The sequence below is a fragment of the Dromiciops gliroides genome, chromosome 2, assembly GCF_019393635.1.
Source record: "Dromiciops gliroides isolate mDroGli1 chromosome 2, mDroGli1.pri, whole genome shotgun sequence".
NCBI classification, from domain to species: Eukaryota; Metazoa; Chordata; class Mammalia; order Microbiotheria; family Microbiotheriidae; genus Dromiciops; species Dromiciops gliroides.
Genome location: NC_057862.1, coordinates 337,716,528 through 337,725,466, shown reverse-complemented (window position 1 = coordinate 337,725,466; position 8,939 = coordinate 337,716,528). Strand labels below are relative to the sequence as shown.

General features: G+C 38.1%; 1 pseudogene; it reads left to right on the top strand.

Moving 5' to 3' along the window:
• Nucleotides 1-4,361: 4,361 nt before the first annotated feature.
• LOC122744519 lies at nucleotides 4,362-5,265 on the top strand (annotated as a pseudogene).
• Nucleotides 5,266-8,939: the final 3,674 nt, after the last annotated feature.

Below are 8,939 nucleotides of genomic sequence, written 5' to 3'. Positions count from 1 at the left end.
CTCATCAAAAAACATGACATGGATTTAGATGAGCCCTAGCATTTTGTGAATATTCATGACAAGGGTAGTTGGACTCCAAGGGAGAATTTCTAAGAGGGCAACAGAATCTTAGAAACAAATTAATAAATCTTCTAGGACGAGATTTATTGGAAAATTTGGGGCCCGGAGTTCTTCAAAGCCCTTTTCAAATCATACCACCTAGTGAACCATCTACTCTACATGTGTACTTTTTGTTCTACAGACATCTAAAGGTCCAGATGATTTTAAAACCATAATAAAAACATCTGAAAACCTGTAAATTTAGTCAGATTGTGTATCTAGTACCCTTAAGTATGTTAAGAATATTTGCTCTACTTTTGTAAACCTCGAAATGCCAATTTATATTTAATTCCTAAATTATAGAGTTAGAATTAGAATTAGAAAAGATCTTATAGACTTTCTAATCCAAACTTCTAATTTTGCAGGTAAGGAAACTAAGGCTCAGAGAGGTTTTATGAACTACCCATATTCAGACAATTAGTAAATTTCAGAGGAAAGATTTTAACTCAGGTCTTTCTGACTCCAAGTCTAGCATTTTATCCATCATGCCTTGGTACTGCTGCTGGTATAGGCATCATCATCATCAATAACATTTATGTACTGCTTGCTATGTGCTAAGCACTATGCTAAGTGCTTTACAATTATTATCTCATTTGATCCTAATAACAGCCCAGGGTGGTAAATACTATTCTTATTCCCATTTTATAGATGAGGAAACTGAAATCAAATAGAAATTGCATGTCTTGCCGAGGGTCACACAGCTAGGCCAGATCTGAACTCCAAGTTTAGCATGCTATTGATCATGCCATGTCGCTGGCGCCTTAAAACTAGTCACTTCGGGCAGGTGGGGCTCGTTAGCCTTGGCAGGCAAACCATCTAGGGGAAGAAAACCCTGATTTTAAACCTCTACTGCCTTGCGGCTATACCCATATATGGGAAAGGCTTTGGGAGTTAACCCCAAGGAAAAATCAGGAGTCGGAGTCCCTTAGGCAGTTGGAAGTTACACATCACATCCCCCTGGCTACTCCTGCGGCTGCACTGGTGCCAAAGTGTATAGGCTCTGCCTCTCCTTTGGATCCACCAATGTCGCAGGGAGGGAAAACCTGCTGCATGGGCAACAGCTTGTTTTCCATATTGATCCTCCCAGGCCAGCGCCCTGGAAAGGACACTCCAGCTACTCTTCATGGGGTAGATACAACACGGGATGTGGCAGTTACCAGTTATAAGTCACTCAGGAGCTGTGGCTCCCGTATCGGACTGCACACCCACACTGTGGCCTGTGGCTCTTCAAGGTGCTGATCCATGGTCATTTGCGACTGGTTGAGGCCTACTACTACTGATCATGCCATGTAGTGTATGAAGTAGAGATCCTGCAGATCTGGAGTGAAGGTTTTTCTTGAAGAGACAATAGGATTATAGATTTACATACAGAACTAAACTCAGAAATCATCTAGTATAGTGGTATCAAACTCAAGTAGAAACAGGGACCACTAACTGCTAAACCAAACATAAGTATCCTTGTGAGCCACATAATAACACAGAAAATCACATATTAACATTTTCTATGTTCCAGTATATTTTTACTTTGTTTCTGGTCTTATCTTTTCATTTTACTTATGAGGAAACTGAAGGCCCACAGTGACCATGGTCACACAGGAGACAAGAAACAGAAATACCATTTGAAACCATATTCTCTGACTTCAAGTCCCACTGTCTTTCCATTGTACCATGATTCCTCTCAAAAAGGGAGCAACTTATCCATGTGATAAAAGGATAGAGTAGATACTTAGGTAAGATATTATTTCACCATCAAAAATAATATTCCACATCTTTTTCAGGAATTTTTTTTTTGTTATAGAGGAGGGAACAAATCTACATTTATGTATTTGGGGGTGGGGGTGGGTGTGGGGGTAGAAGGTTACAGTGGTAACAAACACCCTGAACTGTTGACTCATATTCTTTTAACTTCTTTCTGGACATCTCAAACTTGATGTCATTTTGGGTGTATACAATTATTGCCCAAATAAACAAATAATAAATGTATTATGATCCCATATGGGATATAATTGTAAGAATGATCCTCCTTTATAGAATTCAAGAAAAGACAGAAACATTTGAACATTATTAAATCAAATAAATTGTTATACTTTATTTGCTTATACTTATTATACTCCTGAAACTTGTGCAGGGCAGGGGGGTGGGGGACCAGGCTTATTGTACAGATAGTCCTTTCTATAGAGTTTTATTGTATGGGTGTAGAAGATAAGAGGCTCTGAGGAACCACATACCTTCAGACCTCCCCAAATGTGCTCTCTATGTGATTACCTGATAATCTAGGAGGCTAACTGTAGCCTGGCCCAACATCCCTTTCATTCTAGAAACTAATTATGATGGCTCAAAGATCAGTTCTTGGAACAAGGGTATGAAGATAAAATCCCATAAGCAGAGCCCTTCGATTATAAAGACACAGACATTGAAAGGGTCTGTGCTGCTCTTCTCAGGGATGGTTAGCACTTTATGTTGCCATAAGGCTTCAACAGGTCTGGAGTAGTTGAATCATGAGGAACACAACACTTGTACACTCAAAGGATCAAATGCAGCCTTATCTCACTCTTTGAAGGGCTGACTACTTATGCAGAGTATAACATTGTAGGTATAGCTGAATAAAAGTGAATATGAGGACGTTAAGTATGCCCATTTTGCTATTTCCATGCTGATGGGAAAATAGTCTTTTCCTACTATATAGACTGCATAGTTAGGAGTAATTGATCACTTTATTCACCTTTAAAAATACAGTACAGAACCTGTTTACTATAGTACAGTAGTTTTTTTTTAAGTTTTTGTTACCCCAAACAATACCCTATTGGCATCTCAAATTCAATATGGCCAAAAACTGTACTTATCATCTTCCATTAAATTTGAGCACCTACTCCTAACTTCCATGTTTTTGACCCCAGCATTCTACAAGTTACTTAGAAATACTTGAGGTCATTTACTATTTTCCCTTTGTATAACATCCTTCTTGGCTGTTTTGGTTTGGTATCCATTGGAACTTCTTCTACCCTTACTGAGGTCCTCATTAAGTCTCACCTAAATTATAATAATAGCCTCCTAAATGGTTTTTCTGCCTCCAGTACATTCCACTTAAACACCTGTTAAAGTAATCTTTGTAATAAACAGGTTTGACTTGCCATCTCTTGCTCAGAAATCTTTACTGACTCCTAATTACGATCTGAATAAAATACTAATTCCTTAGCCTGGCATGGAAATCACTGACTCCAACTTACTTTTACAGACTTACTGGATACTACTGTATTCCTTTGAAACTGTCTATGCCAAAGCATTTTCCTTTCTCATTCTTTCCTTTTTCTGTCTCTTTTCCTTTGTGCATATTGCTCCCCATGCTTAGAATAGTCTTTTCTTATATCTTTGCTGATTGATGTCCTTTGCTTTCTTTAGGGGGCAACTCTGATGCTACCTTTTTAAAAAAGCCTTCCATGATGCTCCTCCTCTCTACAGGTCTCTCCCTTTTTTAATCTTCCTTGGGACTCAAGTATTATTGATACTATTAACTTCTGTTATATCACACAAATTCAATGAGCATTAGGCACTATGCTAATTAATATATGAAGTTCATACTCCTTGCTAGCATGGGACTTGTGGTCTAGTAGGGGACTAGAATATATACATATAAATACAAAATGAAATAATGCATCAGTGCATACAGATGGAAGACCAAATATAGATAAAGGAGGGAAGTCTTTCTGTTAGGGGGTAAGGCTTTCTAAAGGATATGACATCTGTGCTGGGCTTACAAGATGGATAGAAATTCAAAAAGTTGGGAAGAATGAAAGCCTTTTATATATTCAGAATAACATTAAGTTAGGTGGCCATATGATAGATAGAGAGCACAGCAAACTTGGAATATCACTCTCAATAGGAAGTTAAATTAGACAATTCAGTAGAAGAAGGTAGGTTAGAGTCAACAGCGTCGAGTGGCAAGATCTAAGTCAAGATGACTATTCATAACCCAGCCACTAGAGAAGAGATGACTATGTAGGAGATTCTATTGAGCACAGTGCAAGTGGTCTTTCCAGGTAAGATGTCTTTGCCAATAAGAATGCATTATTAGGGGCAGCTAGGTGGCGCAGTGGATAGAGCACTGGCCCTGGAATCAGGAGTACCTGAGTTCAAATCCGGCCTCAGGCACTTAACACTTACTAGCTGTGTGACCCTGGGCAAGTCACTTAACCCCAATTGCCTCACTAAAAATCTGCCTGCATCTGATATGTACAGTAAGATTTTGTCGAAAAAGCCTCATCCCAGATCAGAAGTATCAACAACTTTCCAAGGTTGCAGAAGAAGAAAACAGTTTCTCCATAACCCCCTCAGCTTCCAGTGAAGAAATGAACAAGGCCCCAGTGGTGAAGACCAAGGCAAGGTATGCCATCATGAATTCTCTAATTACAAAACAGATACAAGAGAGCATCCAGTGCTTTGAGCAGCAAGCAGGGCTGACAGATGTAGGATACGCTCCCCATAAAGGTCTTACCACTAAAGAAGCCAAGTACCACCGTATGGCAGAGACAGTCTATAAATTGAAGTTGCAAAATGGAAAAATGATAAAAGACTGACTGCTTTAACTCAATGCATTCCAAGTAGTACACCCCATTCTTCTCCCAAGCAAAAATCCAGAGGCTGGTTTACTCATGAATCTTCTACTTCCTTACTTGGCCTAGATGTCATCAGCATGGACTTTGGAATTGGCGAGAGAGAGAGACAAACCCTCATCTGAAAAATGGAGCCTTTTAATTTATTTGTTTTTCTTTTTTGCAGGGCAATGAAGGCTAAGTGACTTGCCCCAGGTCACACAGCTAGTAAGTGTCAAGTGTTAAGTGTCAAGTGTCTGAGGCCAGAATTGAACTCAGGTCCTCCTGAATCCAAGGCTGGTGCTTTATCCATTGTTCCACCTAGCTGCCCCCAATGGAGCCTTTTTGGACAAGAACCCTTCAGAAATCTGACTCAGTGTCCAGTCCTTACAGAGGTGCTCAGAAGCCATCACCAATGGAGCTCATTCAGGTCTAGACTAATAGAATTGAAGAAGACTCAGCAGCCTTAAAGTCACTTAAAATGGACTTTCCAGTGATGGAAGGAAAGAAACAGCCTTTATGGACCCATAACCTCAAAACAAGGGACATGAATGTGTTGACTCCTACAATGTTCTAAAGCTTCCTTTTCATATGACCGAAGTTGCCTTCCCTAGTGAACCATTGCTATGTAGAGAGGCTATCTTAGACTTTTCTTTCTTCCCATCCACCTTGCACTTGACACAGGGAAGATGTTATTGATTATAATTCTGCCAAGGATAATATTCCTGGTGATTGTTTCTTTAAGTATTTGTAACAAAGACCCATTCTGTAATGTCCCAAAGTTGATCTGAAACACCTCTCAAAGTGCAGTCGACTACAGCCAGACACTGATCTATAAAACCAGATTGTAGGGGCCAAGGGAAATAATTAAAATATAGTAGATTTTGTTCTGCATATTTATCTAAGATTAAAAAAAATAATAAAAGAAGGTAGGTGCTTGATGTTATATGATTAGACTTGGTCCCTCTCCTCCAGTGAAAGGAAGGGCAATATAAAAACAGACATAGCTAGAATGACTGGTGAATCCATCAGGCACATCAGGCATAGCCCCTGGCTCCAAGTCATGTGCTTATCTTTACCTAGCCTATTCATGATTGATATACTACAGATTTGGCCTTAGCTGTGTGACAAGTCACTTGACTTCTATTTATCATAGTCTTCTCATCTGTAAAAAGGGGTAATAATGGCATTTCCTCCTAGGGTTGTTGTGAAGATCAAATGAGGTAATATTTGTAAAGCACTTAGCATAGTACCTGGCACATAGTAGGTGCCATATAAATGTTATCCATTGTTAGTTATTATTATTTTACAGATGAGGAAACTAAGACCTTGAGAATCTTATCCATGTTCACTCAAATAGTAAGTAGCTGAAACAGGATTAGAATCAGGTTTTATGACTCCAGATTGGCTAAATAAAGCCAATGATAATATAACTAACAAATAACAGCTCTGATCCTTGATTCCTTGTGGTCAAGAAGATTTGAAAATTATCTCATGCGGTAATGTGTGATAGAGAAGTGTATTCCACTGTGGAAGGAGAGCTGATGAAGACTTTGATTGAAGTGAGGAACATTTACATTCATTAGGATCAGACAAGGGGGATGCTATTTTATTGGTAGATGGAAAGCTCTCATCACAACCCAACTAGTATTCAAGGAAATCAGAGAGCTTAAAGTAAATAAAATTAATAGGCTGCTTCTCCAAGAGGTAACAACAGCATCTCAATCTAAAGCTGAGAAGGCTGATCTGCAAATTCAAGTTCTGGCAAATAAACTTGATTATCTGAAGGAGGAAAAAAGTTCTTAAAGCAGTTATAGAGATGGAGAGGAACTCAAAGCTAATGATCTTTTACTAACTCAACTTCACTTCCTAGGAAAATGGGAGAAGGGAAAAGAAATTTGTAAGACCTGACATAGATCTCAGAAAGTTAGCTGAGCTGGATTTTACTTTGTTTCATAAAATGTCTGGAATCTTACCACGGACAAAATCATGTATTAAAGGGTTTTTGTTGTTGTTTTAATGATCCCATGTTGTGTTATTTGTATCTGTGTCAGTGACTGAGTTTGTCTGGACATGTGTGTGTGAAGATCTCATGAGCCATCAACTACCAGTTAGAGATCACATTTCAGTTTTTGACTCTAGTTCAGTGGAAGGAGGGAAATGGGAAATGACTGCTTTTAGAAGTTACAAAAATATAGGTTCTATCTTATAAAATATTGGGAGATTCATGTATCTAGTCTGACTAAATAAGTTTTCAACTGATATACATATATATGTGTGTGTGTGTGTGTGTATAGAATAGAGTTTAACACTATTTAATGGTGTCAACTGTAAATTTGTTAGGAAATGTAGTTATATGTTGAATATAGTTTAGTAACTTGACACTTTCAAGGAAAAGATAAATTGACACTCATGGTCTTAGCCTACTGTCTTACTGATTTACAACTCTATATAGTTTTGTTGTTTTTTTTTTTTTTTACTCCTAAATGTGTTGTGATAGAAAAAGATCTAAATTTATACATCAGGATGATCTTGTTTAACCAAGGGGAGTCTAAATCCTGCTTTTTAAATTTATTCTACTTGTCTGCATTTCTGCTTCTATTAATTTAAATGATTTCACAGGAATTATTTTATTAAATGCGGATTTGGTAGATTACAAATTATAATGGGATGAAAATTGGGTTTTGATCTGATTTTCAGATGAAATAATGAAAGAGCAAAAGCAATAAAACAGCAATATAATAGCAGTCATTTAAGTTGGGCTGGGAATCCCAGGAATGCTGCTGACCAAAGATGACATTAGTGTGCCAGGTAGAATATCTCTTTCTCATATCCAGTTAGAAATGTATCCCTACTTGGAGGGGACCCCCACCACCTCATGGCAAATTGACCGTAATGTAGCAACACACTTCTATCTGTTCAAGTCTAGAAATGTATACCCACAGACACTAATATTTTTTCATGCCATGTCTTTGGTCCACCTATCATGACAGTTGTTGCCATAGTGGATTACTATTCTGAGAGAACCCAATTCCCGGCTAAGACAGGGTGACATGGAATCCAAGGCTGGGGCATATATTGGATGTATCTCATTCTCTTTCACCTGGAAAGAAATCAACAGCAAAAACTCATGGAGAGTGGAATCTGTTTTTAACAAAAATCTTAAATTGCTTTCTGACCTCTAACTTTTTGGTAGCTTGGAGTACCTGCTTCAGTATCTATCAGTTGAATAATCAACTTCATGATGACCTCAACTTGATCGCTGAGCAAAAGACAAAAGGAAAACAAGAAGGAAATAGGTAAGGACACAGTTGGAGGAGTGGAAAAAATGATTCAACCATTGTTGGTGTTTGTTTTTCCAGACTAAATTAGGGCTAATATCTCTAATATTTTTTTTTTACATATCCATATACTCTGAGGAATGACAGAGCAGGAGAACCACATATTCCTAAAACAAAATCCATGAAACTTGTTTCCATCCCTAGACCAAAATATATGTTGACCTTCTGTGAAAGACTAGTTGTCTCTGTGTAATCCTTTCCAACTGTTCTTGCAAGAATACAAACATATTAGTCCCAATAAACAATGTGTGAATTTTAATTGGCAGAGCAGATTTGGCAGGGCCTATTTTGCTCCCTGTGAGAAATCTGGCCAGAACAAGTCAAGTAGTGCATTTATAAAGTACCTACTATGTGCCAGGTACTCTGTCAAGTGCTGATAGCCATGGAAGTATCATCTGGCTAGGTAGTATGATTCTGTTGCTATCTGACAGGATTCCACATCACAGCTTTACCCCAAAGAGATTTTCATAAGTCAGTATTCTTAATTTGGATGTGATTTTTTCCAAAGTTGCATATTAAATTGGGAACTCTATCTGTGCTGTGCACAGATGAAAATACAGAATCTTTGATGAATGGAGTCAGGGCAACATTTTTCATGAGTGCCATTTGATACCCTCTTTGTGTCATTTCATGAAAGCCAAAGAGTTTCTTCTTCTATGCATCCATCCAGGTTTCCAGGCCATTGCTATTTATCAAGGGTAGACCTGGATCTTATAGAATTACTTTGATATTTTTCTCATATTTGGGGTCAACTATTTCAACCAGCGATATGATCTCATGAGCTATTATAATTGACCTGCCTATAATCTGGAGAAAATGCTTAGCCAAGACCCTGGATTTCCATCTTTGGCATGTCTGTTGATATATCTATAGCTATATTATCTATGTTGACATCTCATATCCATATGTA